We start from the raw sequence: 19,370 nt of genomic DNA, 5'->3' as shown, positions 1-19,370 counted from the left end.
TGATAAACTGCCGTTTGGGCCCATGGGAGGGCTCAGAAGGAAAGGAACGCTATGTGTTTGTTGGAGTCCAGATTTTGCTGGATTGGTTTTCGGGTGCCATGTCGCATTTGCAGAGCCCCAGAGGTATCAAAGCAATGGAAACCCACCAGAAGTGACCCCATTTTGGAAACTACACCCCTCAAGGAATTCATTTATGGTTTTTGTTATCATTTTGACTGCACAGTTTTTTCACAGCACCTATTTGAATTGGGCTGTGAAATGAAAAAAATGATATTTTTTCCAATAAGATGTCATTTTTGATCAAAATTTCTTATTTTCACAAGGAACAACATACCCCATTTTGTTGCCCAATTTGTCCTTAGTGCGGCAATACCCCATTTGTGGTGATAAACTGCCGTTTGGGCCCATGGGAGGGCTCAGAAGAAAAGGACCACCATTTGGCCTACTGGAGCTTTTCTGGTGCTAAGTCATGTATGCAGAAGCCCCTGAGGTACCAGTACAGTTGAAACCCTCGAGAAGTGACCCCATTTTAAAAACTACACCCCTTAAGACATTCATCTAGAGGTGTAGTAAGCATTTTGACCCCACAGGTACTGTGTAAAAGATAATGCGCAGCAGATGGTGCAGAGTGAGATTTGCAATTTTATATATATATATGGCATGTAAGTGTCCGATATATTGTGCCCAGCATGCGCCACCGGAGATATACACCCCTTAAATTGTAATGTGGGTTCTCCTGGGTACGGCAATACCCTACATGTGGCTGTTATCAGCTGCCTGGGCACACGGCAGGGCTTAGAAGGGAAGGACCACCATTTGGCCTACTGGAGCTTTTCTGGTGCTAAGTCATGTATGCAGAAGCCCCTGAGGTATCAGTACAGTTGAAACCCCCGAGAAGTGACCCCATTTTAAAAACTACACCCCTTAAGACATTCATCTAGAGGTGTAGTAAGCATTTTGACCCCACAGGTACTGTGTAAAAGATAATGCGCAGCAGATGGTGCAGTGTGAGATTTGCAATTTTATATATATATATGCCATTTCAGTGTCCAATATAGTGTGCCCAGCATGCGCCACCGGAGATATACACCCCTTAAATTGTAATGTGGGTTCTCCTGGGTACGGCAATACCCTACATGTGGCTGTTATCAGCTGCCTGGGCATACGGCAGGGCTCAGAAGGGAAAGATGAGGGGGGTAAGCTGTGCGGAGTGCATCAGGGTAAATTAAAAATCAAGGGATGTATGATACATTTTAAAACAATCTTTTATACAGAGCCCTGGTTTTTCGGGACACGTGTCACATTGGTATATTGTGTTCTTCCTTATCCCGCTCTTATAGCAGACTCTGCACCTCTTTTGACTCTTTCCCTTTCCACCGGTTTGGGGAACTTCTCCTGGAAAGTGTTGCCCTGGTACGATGCGTGTGGCCTCGCTTCCAGAAGTACTGGGTGCCCCCCCTTCCTGGTCCCTAAAGATTAGATCTTGAAATTCCAGGAAAGTTCCCCTCTGGCCTGCACATCGACGTAGCACGTACGCATTGTACAAAGCCATCTGTATGATGTGCCCGGCCAGCTTCTTATACCACACCGCATGGCGCTGTAGGGCTTCAGGACTTGATTTGACAAATCCATCCCTCCCATGTACCTATTGTAGTCCAGGATGCAGTCTGGTTTGCGGGTGGCCTTTCCTTCATATATCCTAAACCTGTAGGTATACCCTGATGCACTCTCGCACAGCTTATACATCTTCACGCCATACCTTGCCCTCTTACCTGGCAGGTACTGGCGGAATTGAACCCTCCCTTTAAAATGTACCAGGGACTCATCAATAGAAAAACACTTCTCGGGGGTGTATGCTTGGGAAAACCGGGCACTGGAACGGTCTAATAGGGGTCTCCGTTTATACAAACGGTCAAAACTGGGGTAATCTCGGGGTGGGCACGGCTCATTATCAGTATAATGTAAGAAGCGAAGTATTGCCTCATTTATTTATTTTTTTAGGTTCCAGTTCATTTCAGAAGTTGCTTTGAGGGGCCCATATATTAGAAACCCCTATCAAACACCCCATTTTAGAAACTAGACCCCTCAAAGTATTCACAACAGCATTTAGAAAGTTTATGAACCCTTTAGGTGTTTCACAGAAATTTAGAGCAAAGTAGAGGTGAAATTTACTCTTTTTATACCATTTTTTTAATAACACAAAATGATTTATCAGAGAAACGCAACTTAATACGTATTGCCCAGATTCTGCAGTTTAGAGAAATATCCCACATGTGGCCCTAGTGCGGTAATGGACTGAAGCGCCGGCCTCCGAAGCAAAGGAGCACCTAGCGGATTTTGAGCCCTCTTTTTTATTAGGCACCATGTCCGGTTTGAAGAGGTCTTGTGGTGCCAAAACATTGGAAACCCCCCAAAAGTTACCCCAATTTTGAAACTAGACCCCTTGAGGAATCCATTGTAGTTTTCTTGGGGTGCATGCGGCTTTTTGATCAGTTTTTATTCTATTTTTAGGTGGCGTGGTGACTAATAAACAGCAATTCTACTATTGTTTTTGTATACTTTTTTTTTTACAGCGTTCACCGTGCGCTATAAATGACATATTCACTTTATTCTGCGGGGCGATACGATTACGGCGATACCAGATGTTTATAGTTTTTTTTTATGTCTTATGGCGTTTGCACAATAAAATACGTTTTGTAAACAATCATTCACTTTTTGTGTTACCTTATTCTAAGAGCCAGAACGTTTTTATTTTTCAATCAATAAAGCCGTGCGAGGACTTATTTTTTGCGTAACGAACTGAAGTTTCAATCATTACCATTTTTCGGGACATGCGACTTTTTGATCTCTTTTTATTCCATTTTTTGGGAGGTGAAGTGACCAAACAATTGTGATTGTGGTACGGTTTATTAATATATTTTTTTACGGCGTTCACCGTGCGGGATAAATAACAAAATAATTTTGTAGTTCAGGCCGTTACGGTCGCGGCGATACCAATTATGTATAGTTTATTTGTTTGTTTATATATTTAAATTAATTATAAATGACTGATAAGGGAAAAAGTGGGACTTTTACTTTTATTACTTTTAAAACTTTTATTTTCTTATTTTTACACATCTTTTTTTAACTTTTTTTTTACTTTATTACTTTGTCCCACTAGGGGACTTGAGGACAGGAGGCCCTGATCGCTATTCTAATACACTGCACTACATGCGTAGTGCAGTGTATTAGAACTGTCAGCTACTCACTGACAGCAAGCATAGTGGGTCCGGACGTTGTCAGGACCCACTAGGCTTCCGTCTATGGCATAGCCGGACGCCATTGTTTGGTGTCCGGTTGCCATAGTCACCATCGCCGGCCGCTATCGTGTAGCAGGCCGGCGATGGCGGATTAACCCCTAAGAAGCCGCGATCGCTATTGAACGCGGCTTCTGAGGGGTTAATCGGCGGGGGAGCTCCGCGATCGGTCCCGGCACATTGAGCAGTGATAGTCTGCTGTCGGAAACAGCAGCTATCACAGCTCATGAACGCGCACCGCGCGAACGGCGCCGTGTTTACTCCATGACCTACTATTAGGTCACTGAGCGCGAACGCTACAGTTAGCATGACCTAATAGTAGGTCATGGAGCGTTAAGGGGTTAAGAAAGATGAAAGGTAATCACCCCAGATGGGACTTGAACCCACAATCCCTGGCCTAGGAGGCCAGTGCCTTATCCATTAGGCCACTGGGGCTGTAAACTTGCTCTGCGCCGTGGTTTTTTCTTTCCAAAGCAAGCAAACATTCACATGTGATGAGTGAGCGAGAAAGGTTTGTGTTGTACCGTTTGCTTTCCAAATCGGATAAAATCTTAACCGCATGCTTGATTTTTTAAGAAAAGACTAGGTTCCCTTGTATTGTCGTTCTAATTGCACACTAACAGGACATTTCTAATGCAGATGAAGGAAATCTTAATGGAGTGACAAAACCCTTTAAAAACTGAATACCTCTTAATATGTATTGGGACAAGTATCCAGTGAAGAACCTAGTCGAGCACTTTTAATCTTGAACTAAAACATGCTAATGGCTTTACTTTAAACCCTTGGTGACATCTCACATACAATTATGTTGCTGCTGCCAAGGGATTAGCGCATCGTCACATAACAGTACGTAACAGTGATGGAGCCGGCTCAGAAGCTGAGACAAGTACCCAGTGAAGAAGCCAGAAGAGCACTTATAATCTGGAACCATAACATGCCAATGGCTTTACTTTGAGACAGAGGAAAGGCAAACAATACAGATGGGCGTTAAAGCCACAATCCCTGGCTTAGGAGGCCAGTGCCTTATCCATTAGGCAACTGGGACTTGACTTTTTCTATAAGTGGTTGTTTTTCCAAAGCAATCAAACATTCACTTGTGACTGAGTGATCGAGAATGGTTTGTGTTCTACCGTTTGCTTTCTAGATCTGACAAAATCTTAACCACGTGCTTGCTTTTTGTAGACAAGGGAAAGAGGGTCCCTTGTCTTTTCATTATGATCACACACTTACAGGACTCTGCTAATAAAGATGAAGGAAAGCTTATTGGAGGGCCAAAACCTTTAAAAATACCTCTTAATATATATTGGGACAAGTATCCAGTAAAGAAGCAAGTTGAGCACTTTTAATCTGGAACTAAAACATGCCAATGGCTTTTATTTAAGAAAGAGAAAAGGCAAACACCACAGATGGGACTCACCCTTAAAAACGGTATACCTCTTCCATGTATCCCCTTCAATTATGTTTATAGATCATGGGCCATGAGTAAGTTTGCTATTCCACTGGAGGTCTAAATAAAGCACAAGAAGGCAAGAAAGGAGTGCTCCAGGTGAGGCTCGAACTCACAACCTCGGCATTGCTCAATAGTTACTGCTTTATAAGTACCGTGCGCTGACCGATTGCGCCACTGGAGCTCTTACTGATGTCTGCACGCGTGTCCGTTTTCCACCGTGTGCTGACCGATTGCACCGCGGGATGAAGTGATGACTCAAGCGTGTCTGTTTTCCATCAATTTTCAAAAACACGACAGCGTTTAAGATAGCGGTCAGTCAAGATACTGTGAGTAATAAGTCATTTACTTCTCTCTTATTAATATATAAAGAAGCATCAGTCCAGTGGATGAAGCCAGTTGAGCACTTTTAATCAGGAACTAAAACAGCAACAGCTTAACTTTAAGAAAGAAGAAAGGTAAACACCCCAGATGGGACTTGAACCCACAATCCCTGGCTTAGGAGGCCAGTGCCTTATCCATTAGGCCACTGGGGCTGTAAACTTGCTCTGCGCCGTGGTTTTTTCTTTCCAAAGCAAGCAAACATTCACATGTGATGAGTGAGCGAGAAAGGTTTGTGTTGTACCGTTTGCTTTCCAAATCGGATAAAATCTTAACCGCATGTTTGTTTTTTTAAGAAAAGACTAGGTTCCCTTGTATTGTCGTTCTAATTGCACACTAACAGGACATTTCTAATGCAGATGAAGGAAATCCTAATGGAGTGACAAAACCCTTTAAAAACTGAATACCTCTTAATATGTATTGGGACAAGTATCCAGTGAAGAACCTAGTCGAGCACTTTTAATCTTGAACTAAAACATGCTAATGGCTTTACTTTAAACCCTTGGTGACATCTCACATACAATTATGTTGCTGCTGCCAAGGGATTAGCGCATCGTCACATAACAGTACGTAACAGTGATGGAGCCGGCCCAGAAGCTGGGACAAGTACCCAGTGAAGAAGCCAGAAGAGCACTTATAATCTGGAACCATAACATGCCAATGGCTTTACTTTGAGACAGAGGAAAGGCAAACAATACAGATGGGCGTTAAAGCCACAATCCCTGGCTTAAGAGGCCAGTGCCTTATCCATTAGGCAACTGGGACTTGACTTTTTCTATAAGTGGTTGTTTTTCCAAAGCAATCAAACATTCACTTGTGACTGAGTGATCGAGAATGGTTTGTGTTCTACCGTTTGCTTTCTAGATCTGACAAAATCTTAACCACGTGCTTGCTTTTTGTAGACAAGGGAAAGAGGGTCCCTTGTCTTTTCAATATGATCACACACTTACAGGACTCTGCTAATAAAGATGAAGGAAAGCTTATTGGAGGGCCAAAACCTTTAAAAATACCTCTTAATATATATTGGGACAAGTATCCAGTAAAGAAGCAAGTTGAGCACTTTTAATCTGGAACTAAAACATGCCAATGGCTTTTATTTAAGAAAGAGAAAAGGCAAACACCACAGATGGGACTCACCCTTAAAAACGGTATACCTCTTCCATGTATCCCCTTCAATTATGTTTATAGATCATGGGCCATGAGTAAGTTTGCTATTCCACTGGAGGTCTAAATAAAGCACAAGAAGGCAAGAAAGGAGTGCTCCAGGTGAGGCTCGAACTCACAACCTCGGCATTGCTCAACAGTTACTGCTTTATAAGTACCGTGCGCTGACCGATTGCGCCACTGGAGCTCTTACTGATGTCTGCACGCGTGTCCGTTTTCCACCGTGTGCTGACCGATTGCACCGCGGGATGAAGTGATTCCTCAAGCGTGTCTGTTTTCCATCAATTTTCAAAAACACGACAGCGTTTAAGATAGCGGTCAGTCAAGATACTGTGAGTAATAAGTCATTTACTTCTCTCTTATTAATATATAAAGAAGCATCAGTCCAGTGGATGAAGCCAGTTGAGCACTTTTAATCAGGAACTAAAACAGCAACAGCTTAACTTTAAGAAAGATGAAAGGTAAACACCCCAGATGGGACTTGAACCCACAATCCCTGGCCTAGGAGGCCAGTGCCTTATCCATTAGGCCACTGGGGCTGTAAACTTGCTCTGCGCCGTGGTTTTTTCTTTCCAAAGCAAGCAAACATTCACATGTGATGAGTGAGCGAGAAAGGTTTGTGTTGTACCGTTTGCTTTCCAAATCGGATAAAATCTTAACCGCATGCTTGATTTTTTAAGAAAAGACTAGGTTCCCTTGTATTGTCGTTCTAATTGCACACTAACAGGACATTTCTAATGCAGATGAAGGAAATCTTAATGGAGTGACAAAACCCTTTAAAAACTGAATACCTCTTAATATGTATTGGGACAAGTATCCAGTGAAGAACCTAGTCGAGCACTTTAAATCTTGAACTAAAACATGCTAATGGCTTTACTTTAAACCCTTGGTGACATCTCACATACAATTATGTTGCTGCTGCCAAGGGATTAGCGCATCGTCACATAACAGTACGTAACAGTGATGGAGCCGGCTCAGAAGCTGGGACAAGTACCCAGTGAAGAAGCCAGAAGAGCACTTATAATCTGGAACCATAACATGCCAATGGCTTTACTTTGAGACAGAGGAAAGGCAAACAATACAGATGGGCGTTAAAGCCACAATCCCTGGCTTAGGAGGCCAGTGCCTTATCCATTAGGCAACTGGGACTTGACTTTTTCTATAAGTGGTTGTTTTTCCAAAGCAATCAAACATTCACTTGTGACTGAGTGATCGAGAATGGTTTGTGTTCTACCGTTTGCTTTCTAGATCTGACAAAATCTTAACCACGTGCTTGCTTTTTGTAGACAAGGGAAAGAGGGTCCCTTGTCTTTTCATTATGATCACACACTTACAGGACTCTGCTAATAAAGATGAAGGAAAGCTTATTGGAGGGCCAAAACCTTTAAAAATACCTCTTAATATATATTGGGACAAGTATCCAGTAAAGAAGCAAGTTGAGCACTTTTAATCTGGAACTAAAACATGCCAATGGCTTTTATTTAAGAAAGAGAAAAGGCAAACACCACAGATGGGACTCACCCTTAAAAACGGTATACCTCTTCCATGTATCCCCTTCAATTATGTTTATAGATCATGGGCCATGAGTAAGTTTGCTATTCCACTGGAGGTCTAAATAAAGCACAAGAAGGCAAGAAAGGAGTGCTCCAGGTGAGGCTCGAACTCACAACCTCGGCATTGCTCAACAGTTACTGCTTTATAAGTACCGTGCGCTGACCGATTGCGCCACTGGAGCTCTTACTGATGTCTGCACGCGTGTCCGTTTTCCACCGTGTGCTGACCGATTGCACCGCGGGATGAAGTGATTCCTCAAGCGTGTCTGTTTTCCATCAATTTTCAAAAACACGACAGCGTTTAAGATAGCGGTCAGTCAAGATACTGTGAGTAATAAGTCATTTACTTCTCTCTTATTAATATATAAAGAAGCATCAGTCCAGTGGATGAAGCCAGTTGAGCACTTTTAATCAGGAACTAAAACAGCAACAGCTTAACTTTAAGAAAGATGAAAGGTAAACACCCCAGTTGGGACTTGAACCCACAATCCCTGGCTTAGGAGGCCAGTGCCTTATCCATTAGGCCACTGGGGCTGTAAATTTGCTCTGTGCCGTGGTTTTTTCTTTCCAAAGCAAGCAAACATTCACATGTGATGAGTGAGCGAGAAAGGTTTGTGTTGTACCGTTTGCTTTCCAAATCGGATAAAATCTTAACCGCATGCTTGTTTTTTTAAGAAAAGACTAGGTTCCCTTGTATTGTCGTTCTAATTGCACACTAACAGGACATTTCTAATGCAGATGAAGGAAATCTTAATGGAGTGACAAAACCCTTTAAAAACTGAATACCTCTTAATATGTATTGGGACAAGTATCCAGTGAAGAACCTAGTCGAGCACTTTTAATCTTGAACTAAAACATGCTAATGGCTTTACTTTAAACCCTTGGTGACATCTCACATACAATTATGTTGCTGCTGCCAAGGGATTAGCGCATCGTCACATAACAGTACGTAACAGTAATGGAGCCGGCTCAGAAGCTGGGACAAGTACCCAGTGAAGAAGCCAGAAGAGCACTTATAATCTGGAACCATAACATGCCAATGGCTTTACTTTGAGACAGAGGAAAGGCAAACAATACAGATGGGCGTTAAAGCCACAATCCCTGGCTTAGGAGGCCAGTGCCTTATCCATTAGGCAACTGGGACTTGACTTTTTCTATAAGTGGTTGTTTTTCCAAAGCAATCAAACATTCACTTGTGACTGAGTGATCGAGAATGGTTTGTGTTCTACCGTTTGCTTTCTAGATCTGACAAAATCTTAACCACGTGCTTGCTTTTTGTAGACAAGGGAAAGAGGGTCCCTTGTCTTTTCATTATGATCACACACTTACAGGACTCTGCTAATAAAGATGAAGGAAAGCTTATTGGAGGGCCAAAACCTTTAAAAATACCTCTTAATATATATTGGGACAAGTATCCAGTAAAGAAGCAAGTTGAGCACTTTTAATCTGGAACTAAAACATGCCAATGGCTTTTATTTAAGAAAGAGAAAAGGCAAACACCACAGATGGGACTCACCCTTAAAAACGGTATACCTCTTCCATGTATCCCCTTCAATTATGTTTATAGATCATGGGCCATGAGTAAGTTTGCTATTCCACTGGAGGTCTAAATAAAGCACAAGAAGGCAAGAAAGGAGTGCTCCAGGTGAGGCTCGAACTCACAACCTCAGCATTGCTCAACAGTTACTGCTTTATAAGTACCGTGCGCTGACCGATTGCGCCACTGGAGCTCTTACTGATGTCTGCACGCGTGTCCGTTTTCCACCGTGTGCTGACCGATTGCACCGCGGGATGAAGTGATTCCTCAAGCGTGTCTGTTTTCCATCAATTTTCAAAAACACGACAGCGTTTAAGATAGCGGTCAGTCAAGATACTGTGAGTAATAAGTCATTTACTTCTCTCTTATTAATATATAAAGAAGCATCAGTCCAGTGGATGAAGCCAGTTGAGCACTTTTAATCAGGAACTAAAACAGCAACAGCTTAACTTTAAGAAAGATGAAAGGTAAACACCCCAGATGGGACTTGAACCCACAATCCCTGGCCTAGGGGGCCAGTGCCTTATCCATTAGGCCACTGGGGCTGTAAACTTGCTCTGCGCCGTGGTTTTTTCTTTCCAAAGCAAGCAAACATTCACATGTGATGAGTGAGCGAGAAAGGTTTGTGTTGTAACGTTTGCTTTCCAAATCGGATAAAATCTTAACCGCATGCTTGATTTTTTAAGAAAAGACTAGGTTCCCTTGTATTGTCGTTCTAATTGCACACTAACAGGACATTTCTAATGCAGATGAAGGAAATCTTAATGGAGTGACAAAACCCTTTAAAAACTGAATACCTCTTAATATGTATTGGGACAAGTATCCAGTGAAGAACCTAGTCGAGCACTTTTAATCTTGAACTAAAACATGCTAATGGCTTTACTTTAAACCCTTGGTGACATCTCACATACAATTATGTTGCTGCTGCCAAGGGATTAGCGCATCGTCACATAACAGTACGTAACAGTGATGGAGCCGGCTCAGAAGCTGGGACAAGTACCCAGTGAAGAAGCCAGAAGAGCACTTATAATCTGGAACCATAACATGCCAATGGCTTTACTTTGAGACAGAGGAAAGGCAAACAATACAGATGGGCGTTAAAGCCACAATCCCTGGCTTAGGAGGCCAGTGCCTTATCCATTAGGCAACTGGGACTTTACTTTTTCTATAAGTGGTTGTTTTTCCAAAGCAATCAAACATTCACTTGTGACTGAGTGATCGAGAATGGTTTGTGTTCTACCGTTTGCTTTCTAGATCTGACAAAATCTTAACCACGTGCTTGCTTTTTGTAGACAAGGGAAAGAGGGTCCCTTGTCTTTTCATTATGATCACACACTTACAGGACTCTGCTAATAAAGATGAAGGAAAGCTTATTGGAGGGCCAAAACCTTTAAAAATACCTCTTAATATATATTGGGACAAGTATCCAGTAAAGAAGCAAGTTGAGCACTTTTAATCTGGAACTAAAACATGCCAATGGCTTTTATTTAAGAAAGAGAAAAGGCAAACACCACAGATGGGACTCACCCTTAAAAACGGTATACCTCTTCCATGTATCCCCTTCAATTATGTTTATAGATCATGGGCCATGAGTAAGTTTGCTATTCCACTGGAGGTCTAAATAAAGCACAAGAAGGCAAGAAAGGAGTGCTCCAGGTGAGGCTTGAACTCACAACCTCGGCATTGCTCAACAGTTACTGCTTTATAAGTACCGTGAACTGACCGATTGCGCAACAGGAGCTCTTACTGATGTCTGCACGCGTGTCAGTTTTCCACCGTGTGCTGACCGATTGCACCGCGGGATGAAGTGATTCCTCAAGCGTGTCTGTTTTCCATCAATTTTCAAAAACACGACAGCGTTTAAGATAGCGGTCAGTCAAGATACTGTGAGTAATAAGTCATTTACTTCTCTCTTATTAATATATAAAGAAGCATCAGTCCAGTGGATGAAGCCAGTTGAGCACTTTTAATAAGGAACTAAAACAGCAACAGCTTAACTTTAAGAAAGATGAAAGGTAAACACCCCAGATGGGACTTGAACCCACAATCCCTGGCTTAGGAGGCCAGTGCCTTATCCATTAGGCCACTGGGGCTGTAAATTTCCTCTGCGCCGTGGTTTTTTCTTTCCAAAGCAAGCAAACATTCACATGTGATGAGTGAGCGAGAAAGGTTTGTGTTGTACCGTTTGCTTTCCAAATCGGATAAAATCTTAACCGCATGCTTGTTTTTTTAAGAAAAGACTAGGTTCCCTTGTATTGTCGTTCTAATTGCACACTAACAGGACATTTCTAATGCAGATGAAGGAAATCTTAATGGAGTGACAAAACCCTTTAAAAACTGAATACCTCTTAATATGTATTGGGACAAGTATCCAGTGAAGAACCTAGTCGAGCACTTTTAATCTTGAATTAAAACATGCTAATGGCTTTACTTTAAACCCTTGGCAACATCTCATATACAGTTATGTTGCTGCTGCCAAGGGATTAGCGCATCGTCACATAACAGTACGTAACAGTGATGGAGCCGGCTCAGAAGCTGGGACAAGTACCCAGTGAAGAAGCCAGAAGAGCACTTATAATCTGGAACCATAACATGCCAATGGCTTTACTTTGAGACAGAGGAAAGGCAAACAATACAGATGGGTGTTAAAGCCACAATCCCTGGCTTAGGAGGCCAGTGCCTTATCCATTAGGCAACTGTGACTTGACTTTTTCTATAAGTGGTTGTTTTTCCAAAGCAATCAAACATTCACTTGTGACTGAGTGATCGAGAATGGTTTGTGTTCTACCGTTTGCTTTCTAGATCTGACAAAATCTTAACCACGTGCTTGCTTTTTGTAGACAAGGGAAAGAGGGTCCCTTGTCTTTTCATTATGATCACACACTTACAGGACTCTGCTAATAAAGATGAAGGAAAGCTTATTGGAGGGCCTAAACCTTTAAAAATACCTCTTAATATATATTGGGACAAGTATCCAGTAAAGAAGCAAGTTGAGTACTTTTAATCTGGAACTAAAACATGCCAATGGCTTTTATTTAAGAAAGAGAAAAGGCAAACACCACAGATGGGACTCACCCTTAAAAACGGTATACCTCTTCCATGTATCCCCTTCAATTATGTTTATAGATCATGGGCCATGAGTAAGTTTGCTATTCCACTGGAGGTCTAAATAAAGCACAAGAAGGCAAGAAAGGAGTGCTCCAGGTGAGGCTCGAACTCACAACCTCGGCATTGCTCAACAGTTACTGCTTTATAAGTACCGTGCGCTGACCGATTGCGCCACTGGAGTTCTTACTGATGTCTGCACGCGTGTCCGTTTTCCACCGTGTGCTGACCGATTGCACCGCGGGATGAAGTGATTCCTCAAGCGTGTCTGTTTTCCATCAATTTTCAAAAACACGACAGCGTTTAAGATAGCGGTCAGTCAAGATACTGTGAGTAATAAGTCATTTACTTCTCTCTTATTAATATATAAAGAAGCATCAGTCCAGTGGATGAAGCCAGTTGAGCACTTTTAATCAGGAACTAAAACAGCAACAGCTTAACTTTAAGAAAGATGAAAGGTAAACACCCCAGATGGGACTTGAACCCACAATCCCTGGCCTAGGAGGCCAGTGCCTTATCCATTAGGCCACTGGGGCTGTAAACTTGCTCTGCGCCGTGGTTTTTTCTTTCCAAAGCAAGCAAACATTCACATGTAATGAGTGAGCGAGAAAGGTTTGTGTTGTACCGTTTGCTTTCCAAATCGGATAAAATCTTAACCGCATGCTTGATTTTTTAAGAAAAGACTAGGTTCCCTTGTATTGTCGTTCTAATTGCACACTAACAGGACATTTCTAATGCAGATGAAGGAAATCTTAATGGAGTGACAAAACCCTTTAAAAACTGAATACCTCTTAATATGTATTGGGACAAGTATCCAGTGAAGAACCTAGTCGAGCACTTTAAATCTTGAACTAAAACATGCTAATGGCTTTACTTTAAACCCTTGGTGACATCTCACATACAATTATGTTGCTGCTGCCAAGGGATTAGCGCATCGTCACATAACAGTACGTAACAGTGATGGAGCCGGCTCAGAAGCTGGGACAAGTACCCAGTGAAGAAGCCAGAAGAGCACTTATAATCTGGAACCATAACATGCCAATGGCTTTACTTTGAGACAGAGGAAAGGCAAACAATACAGATGGGCGTTAAAGCCACAATCCCTGGCTTAGGAGGCCAGTGCCTTATCCATTAGGCAACTGGGACTTGACTTTTTCTATAAGTGGTTGTTTTTCCAAAGCAATCAAACATTCACTTGTGACTGAGTGATCGAGAATGGTTTGTGTTCTACCGTTTGCTTTCTAGATCTGACAAAATCTTAACCACGTGCTTGCTTTTTGTAGACAAGGGAAAGAGGGTCCCTTGTCTTTTCATTATGATCACACACTTACAGGACTCTGCTAATAAAGATGAAGGAAAGCTTATTGGAGGGCCAAAACCTTTAAAAATACCTCTTAATATATATTGGGACAAGTATCCAGTAAAGAAGCAAGTTGAGCACTTTTAATCTGGAACTAAAACATGCCAATGGCTTTTATTTAAGAAAGAGAAAAGGCAAACACCACAGATGGGACTCACCCTTAAAAACGGTATACCTCTTCCATGTATCCCCTTCAATTATGTTTATAGATCATGGGCCATGAGTAAGTTTGCTATTCCACTGGAGGTCTAAATAAAGCACAAGAAGGCAAGAAAGGAGTGCTCCAGGTGAGGCTCGAACTCACAACCTCGGCATTGCTCAACAGTTACTGCTTTATAAGTACCGTGCGCTGACCGATTGCGCCACTGGAGCTCTTACAGATGTCTGCCCGCGTGTCCGTTTTCCACCGTGTGCTGACCGATTGCACCGCGGGATGAAGTGATTCCTCAAGCGTGTCTGTTTTCCATCAATTTTCAAAAACACGACAGCGTTTAAGATAGAGGTCAGTCAAGATACTGTGAGTAATAAGTCATTTACTTCTCTCTTATTAATATATAAAGAAGCATCAGTCCAGTGGATGAAGCCAGTTGAGCACTTTTAATCAGGAACTAAAACAGCAACAGCTTAACTTTAAGAAAGATGAAAGGTAAACACCCCAGTTGGGACTTGAACCCACAATCCCTGGCTTAGGAGGCCAGTGCCTTATCCATTAGGCCACTGGGGCTGTAAATTTGCTCTGTGCCGTGGTTTTTTCTTTCCAAAGCAAGCAAACATTCACATGTGATGAGTGAGCGAGAAAGGTTTGTGTTGTACCGTTTGCTTTCCAAATCGGATAAAATCTTAACCGCATGCTTGTTTTTTTAAGAAAAGACTAGGTTCCCTTGTATTGTCGTTCTAATTGCACACTAACAGGACATTTCTAATGCAGATGAAGGAAATCTTAATGGAGTGACAAAACCCTTTAAAAACTGAATACCTCTTAATATGTATTGGGACAAGTATCCAGTGAAGAACCTAGTCGAGCACTTTTAATCTTGAACTAAAACATGCTAATGGCTTTACTTTAAACCCTTGGTGACATCTCACATACAATTATGTTGCTGCTGCCAAGGGATTAGCGCATCGTCACATAACAGTACGTAACAGTAATGGAGCCGGCTCAGAAGCTGGGACAAGTACCCAGTGAAGAAGCCAGAAGAGCACTTATAATCTGGAACCATAACATGCCAATGGCTTTACTTTGAGACAGAGGAAAGGCAAACAATACAGATGGGCGTTAAAGCCACAATCCCTGGCTTAGGAGGCCAGTGCCTTATCCATTAGGCAACTGGGACTTGACTTTTTCTATAAGTGGTTGTTTTTCCAAAGCAATCAAACATTCACTTGTGACTGAGTGATCGAGAATGGTTTGTGTTCTACCGTTTGCTTTCTAGATCTGACAAAATCTTAACCACGTGCTTGCTTTTTGTAGACAAGGGAAAGAGGGTCCCTTGTCTTTTCATTATGATCACACACTTACAGGACTCTGCTAATAAAGATGAAGGAAAGCTTATTGGAGGGCCAAAACCTTTAAAAATACCTCTTAATATATATTGGGACAAGTATCCAGTAAAGAAGCAAGTTGAGCACTTTTAATCTGGAACTAAAACATGCCAATGGCTTTTATTTAAGAAAGAGAAAAGGCAAACACCACAGATGGGACTCACCCTTAAAAACGGTATACCTCTTCCATGTATCCCCTTCAATTATGTTTATAGATCATGGGCCATGAGTAAGTTTGCTATTCCACTGGAGGTCTAAATAAAGCACAAGAAGGCAAGAAAGGAGTGCTCCAGGTGAGGCTCGAACTCACAACCTCAGCATTGCTCAACAGTTACTGCTTTATAAGTACCGTGCGCTGACCGATTGCGCCACTGGAGCTCTTACTGATGTCTGCACGCGTGTCCGTTTTCCACCGTGTGCTGACCGATTGCACCGCGGGATGAAGTGATTCCTCAAGCGTGTCTGTTTTCCATCAATTTTCAAAAACACGACAGCGTTTAAGATAGCGGTCAGTCAAGATACTGTGAGTAATAAGTCATTTACTTCTCTCTTATTAATATATAAAGAAGCATCAGTCCAGTGGATGAAGCCAGTTGAGCACTTTTAATCAGGAACTAAAACAGCAACAGCTTAACTTTAAGAAAGATGAAAGGTAAACACCCCAGTTGGGACTTGAACCCACAATCCCTGGCTTAGGAGGCCAGTGCCTTATCCATTAGGCCACTGGGGCTGTAAATTTGCTCTGTGCCGTGGTTTTTTCTTTCCAAAGCAAGCAAACATTCACATGTGATGAGTGAGCGAGAAAGGTTTGTGTTGTACCGTTTGCTTTCCAAATCGGATAAAATCTTAACCGCATGCTTGTTTTTTTAAGAAAAGACTAGGTTCCCTTGTATTGTCGTTCTAATTGCACACTAACAGGACATTTCTAATGCAGATGAAGGAAATCTTAATGGAGTGACAAAACCCTTTAAAAACTGAATACCTCTTAATATGTATTGGGACAAGTATCCAGTGAAGAACCTAGTCGAGCACTTTTAATCTTGAACTAAAACATGCTAATGGCTTTACTTTAAACCCTTGGTGACATCTCACATACAATTATGTTGCTGCTGCCAAGGGATTAGCGCATCGTCACATAACAGTACGTAACAGTAATGGAGCCGGCTCAGAAGCTGGGACAAGTACCCAGTGAAGAAGCCAGAAGAGCACTTATAATCTGGAACCATAACATGCCAATGGCTTTACTTTGAGACAGAGGAAAGGCAAACAATACAGATGGGCGTTAAAGCCACAATCCCTGGCTTAGGAGGCCAGTGCCTTATCCATTAGGCAACTGGGACTTGACTTTTTCTATAAGTGGTTGTTTTTCCAAAGCAATCAAACATTCACTTGTGACTGAGTGATCGAGAATGGTTTGTGTTCTACCGTTTGCTTTCTAGATCTGACAAAATCTTAACCACGTGCTTGCTTTTTGTAGACAAGGGAAAGAGGGTCCCTTGTCTTTTCATTATGATCACACACTTACAGGACTCTGCTAATAAAGATGAAGGAAAGCTTATTGGAGGGCCAAAACCTTTAAAAATACCTCTTAATATATATTGGGACAAGTATCCAGTAAAGAAGCAAGTTGAGCACTTTTAATCTGGAACTAAAACATGCCAATGGCTTTTATTTAAGAAAGAGAAAAGGCAAACACCACAGATGGGACTCACCCTTAAAAACGGTATACCTCTTCCATGTATCCCCTTCAATTATGTTTATAGATCATGGGCCATGAGTAAGTTTGCTATTCCACTGGAGGTCTAAATAAAGCACAAGAAGGCAAGAAAGGAGTGCTCCAGGTGAGGCTCAAACTCACAACCTCGGCATTGCTCAACAGTTACTGCTTTATAAGTACCGTGCGCTGACCGATTGCGCCACTGGAGCTCTTACTGATGTCTGCACGCGTGTCCGTTTTCCACCGTGTGCTGACCGATTGCACCGCGGGATGAAGTGATTCCTCAAGCGTGTCTGTTTTCCATCAATTTTCAAAAACACGACAGCGTTTAAGATAGCGGTCAGTCAAGATACTGTGAGTAATAAGTCATTTACTTCTCTCTTATTAATATATAAAGAAGCATCAGTCCAGTGGATGAAGCCAGTTGAGCACTTTTAATCAGGAACTAAAACAGCAACAGCTTAACTTTAAGAAAGATGAAAGGTAAACACCCCAGATGGGACTTGAACCCACAATCCCTGGCCTAGGAGGCCAGTGCCTTATCCATTAGGCCACTGGGGCTGTAAACTTGTCTGCGCCGTGGTTTTTTCTTTCCAAAGCAAGCAAACATTCACATGTGATGAGTGAGCGAGAAAGGTTTGTGTTGTACCGTTTGCTTTCCAAATCGGATAAAATCTTAACCGCATGCTTGATTTTTTAAGAAAAGACTAGGTTCCCTTGTATTGTCGTTCTAATTGCACACTAACAGGACATTTCTAATGCAGATGAAGGAAATCTTAATGGAGTGACAAAACCCTTTAAAAACTGAATACCTCTTAATATGTATTGGGACAAGTATCCAGTGAAGAACCTAGTCGAGCACTTTAAATCTTGAACTAAAACATGCTAATGGCTTTACTTTAAACCCTTGGTGACATCTCACATACAATTATGTTGCTGCTGCCAAGGGATTAGCGCATCGTCACATAACAGTACGTAACAGTGATGGAGCCGGCTCAGAAGCTGGGACAAGTACCCAGTGAAGAAGCCAGAAGAGCACTTATAATCTGGAACCATAACATGCCAATGGCTTTACTTTGAGACAGAGGAAAGGCAAACAATACAGATGGGCGTTAAAGCCACAATCCCTGGCTTAGGAGGCCAGTGCCTTATCCATTAGGCAACTGGGACTTGACTTTTTCTATAAGTGGTTGTTTTTCCAAAGCAATCAAACATTCACTTGTGACTGAGTGATCGAGAATGGTTTGTGTTCTACCGTTTGCTTTCTAGATCTGACAAAATCTTAACCACGTGCTTGCTTTTTGTAGACAAGGGAAAGAGGGTCCCTTGTCTTTTCATTATGATCACACACTTACAGGACTCTGCTAATAAAGATGAAGGAAAGCTTATTGGAGGGCCAAAACCTTTAAAAATACCTCTTAATATATATTGGGACAAGTATCCAGTAAAGAAGCAAGTTGAGCACTTTTAATCTGGAACTAAAACATGCCAATGGCTTTTATTTAAGAAAGAGAAAAGGCAAACACCACAGATGGGACTCACCCTTAAAAACGGTATACCTCTTCCATGTATCCCCTTCAATTATGTTTATAGATCATGGGCCATGAGTAAGTTTGCTATTCCACTGGAGGTCTAAATAAAGCACAAGAAGGCAAGAAAGGAGTGCTCCAGGTGAGGCTCGAACTCACAACCTCGGCATTGCTCAACAGTTACTGCTTTATAAGTACCGTGCGCTGACCGATTGCGCCACTGGAGCTCTTACTGATGTCTGCACGCGTGTCCGTTTTCCACCGTGTGCTGACCGATTGCACCGCGGGATGAAGTGATTCCTCAAGCGTGTCTGTTTTCCATCAATTTTCAAAAACACGACAGCGTTTAAGATAGCGGTCAGTCAAGATACTGTGAGTAATAAGTCATTTACTTCTCTCTTATTAATATATAAAGAAGCATCAGTCCAGTGGATGAAGCCAGTTGAGCACTTTTAATCAGGAACTAAAACAGCAACAGCTTAACTTTAAGAAAGATGAAAGGTAAACACCCCAGATGGGACTTGAACCCACAATCCCTGGCTTAGGAGGCCAGTGCCTTATCCATTAGGCCACTGGGGCTGTAAACTTGCTCTGCGCCGTGGTTTTTTCTTTCCAAAGCAAGCAAACATTCACATGTGATGAGTGAGCGAGAAAGGTTTGTGTTGTACCGTTTGCTTTCCAAATCGGATAAAATCTTAACCGCATGCTTGATTTTTTAAGAAAAGACTAGGTTCCCTTG

General features: G+C 42.1%; 19 non-coding genes across 19 annotated transcripts; all 19 read right to left on the bottom strand.

Moving 5' to 3' along the window:
* Positions 1–3,658: 3,658 nt before the first annotated feature.
* Positions 3,659–3,731, bottom strand: TRNAR-CCU (transfer RNA arginine (anticodon CCU)). The gene has a single exon. It is a non-coding gene; the product is annotated as a tRNA-Arg (tRNA).
* Positions 3,732–4,834: 1,103 nt separating this feature from the next.
* Positions 4,835–4,927, bottom strand: TRNAI-UAU (transfer RNA isoleucine (anticodon UAU)). The gene is given in 2 exon segments: positions 4,835–4,870; positions 4,890–4,927. It is a non-coding gene; the product is annotated as a tRNA-Ile (tRNA).
* A 279-nt stretch (positions 4,928–5,206) lies between these two features.
* Positions 5,207–5,279, bottom strand: TRNAR-CCU (transfer RNA arginine (anticodon CCU)). The gene has a single exon. It is a non-coding gene; the product is annotated as a tRNA-Arg (tRNA).
* A 1,103-nt stretch (positions 5,280–6,382) lies between these two features.
* On the bottom strand, positions 6,383–6,475 carry TRNAI-UAU (transfer RNA isoleucine (anticodon UAU)). Its single transcript is given in 2 exon segments — positions 6,383–6,418; positions 6,438–6,475. It is a non-coding gene; the product is annotated as a tRNA-Ile (tRNA).
* Positions 6,476–6,754: 279 nt separating this feature from the next.
* TRNAR-CCU (transfer RNA arginine (anticodon CCU)) lies at positions 6,755–6,827 on the bottom strand. Its single transcript has one exon. It is a non-coding gene; the product is annotated as a tRNA-Arg (tRNA).
* Positions 6,828–7,930: 1,103 nt separating this feature from the next.
* On the bottom strand, positions 7,931–8,023 carry TRNAI-UAU (transfer RNA isoleucine (anticodon UAU)). Its single transcript is given in 2 exon segments — positions 7,931–7,966; positions 7,986–8,023. It is a non-coding gene; the product is annotated as a tRNA-Ile (tRNA).
* A 279-nt stretch (positions 8,024–8,302) lies between these two features.
* TRNAR-CCU (transfer RNA arginine (anticodon CCU)) lies at positions 8,303–8,375 on the bottom strand. Its single transcript has one exon. It is a non-coding gene; the product is annotated as a tRNA-Arg (tRNA).
* A 1,103-nt stretch (positions 8,376–9,478) lies between these two features.
* On the bottom strand, positions 9,479–9,571 carry TRNAI-UAU (transfer RNA isoleucine (anticodon UAU)). The gene is given in 2 exon segments: positions 9,479–9,514; positions 9,534–9,571. It is a non-coding gene; the product is annotated as a tRNA-Ile (tRNA).
* Positions 9,572–11,398: 1,827 nt separating this feature from the next.
* On the bottom strand, positions 11,399–11,471 carry TRNAR-CCU (transfer RNA arginine (anticodon CCU)). The gene has a single exon. It is a non-coding gene; the product is annotated as a tRNA-Arg (tRNA).
* Positions 11,472–12,574: 1,103 nt separating this feature from the next.
* Positions 12,575–12,667, bottom strand: TRNAI-UAU (transfer RNA isoleucine (anticodon UAU)). Its single transcript is given in 2 exon segments — positions 12,575–12,610; positions 12,630–12,667. It is a non-coding gene; the product is annotated as a tRNA-Ile (tRNA).
* Positions 12,668–12,946: 279 nt separating this feature from the next.
* On the bottom strand, positions 12,947–13,019 carry TRNAR-CCU (transfer RNA arginine (anticodon CCU)). Its single transcript has one exon. It is a non-coding gene; the product is annotated as a tRNA-Arg (tRNA).
* A 1,103-nt stretch (positions 13,020–14,122) lies between these two features.
* Positions 14,123–14,215, bottom strand: TRNAI-UAU (transfer RNA isoleucine (anticodon UAU)). The gene is given in 2 exon segments: positions 14,123–14,158; positions 14,178–14,215. It is a non-coding gene; the product is annotated as a tRNA-Ile (tRNA).
* A 279-nt stretch (positions 14,216–14,494) lies between these two features.
* Positions 14,495–14,567, bottom strand: TRNAR-CCU (transfer RNA arginine (anticodon CCU)). The gene has a single exon. It is a non-coding gene; the product is annotated as a tRNA-Arg (tRNA).
* Positions 14,568–15,670: 1,103 nt separating this feature from the next.
* On the bottom strand, positions 15,671–15,763 carry TRNAI-UAU (transfer RNA isoleucine (anticodon UAU)). The gene is given in 2 exon segments: positions 15,671–15,706; positions 15,726–15,763. It is a non-coding gene; the product is annotated as a tRNA-Ile (tRNA).
* Positions 15,764–16,042: 279 nt separating this feature from the next.
* Positions 16,043–16,115, bottom strand: TRNAR-CCU (transfer RNA arginine (anticodon CCU)). The gene has a single exon. It is a non-coding gene; the product is annotated as a tRNA-Arg (tRNA).
* Positions 16,116–17,218: 1,103 nt separating this feature from the next.
* Positions 17,219–17,311, bottom strand: TRNAI-UAU (transfer RNA isoleucine (anticodon UAU)). Its single transcript is given in 2 exon segments — positions 17,219–17,254; positions 17,274–17,311. It is a non-coding gene; the product is annotated as a tRNA-Ile (tRNA).
* Positions 17,312–17,590: 279 nt separating this feature from the next.
* On the bottom strand, positions 17,591–17,663 carry TRNAR-CCU (transfer RNA arginine (anticodon CCU)). The gene has a single exon. It is a non-coding gene; the product is annotated as a tRNA-Arg (tRNA).
* Positions 17,664–18,765: 1,102 nt separating this feature from the next.
* TRNAI-UAU (transfer RNA isoleucine (anticodon UAU)) lies at positions 18,766–18,858 on the bottom strand. Its single transcript is given in 2 exon segments — positions 18,766–18,801; positions 18,821–18,858. It is a non-coding gene; the product is annotated as a tRNA-Ile (tRNA).
* Positions 18,859–19,137: 279 nt separating this feature from the next.
* TRNAR-CCU (transfer RNA arginine (anticodon CCU)) lies at positions 19,138–19,210 on the bottom strand. The gene has a single exon. It is a non-coding gene; the product is annotated as a tRNA-Arg (tRNA).
* Between the last annotated feature and the right edge of the window lie 160 nt (positions 19,211–19,370).

The sequence above is a fragment of the Rhinoderma darwinii genome, chromosome 3 (assembly GCF_050947455.1).
Source record: "Rhinoderma darwinii isolate aRhiDar2 chromosome 3, aRhiDar2.hap1, whole genome shotgun sequence".
Lineage (NCBI taxonomy): Eukaryota > Metazoa > Chordata > Amphibia > Anura > Rhinodermatidae > Rhinoderma > Rhinoderma darwinii.
This window is presented reverse-complemented; position numbering and strand designations above follow the sequence as displayed.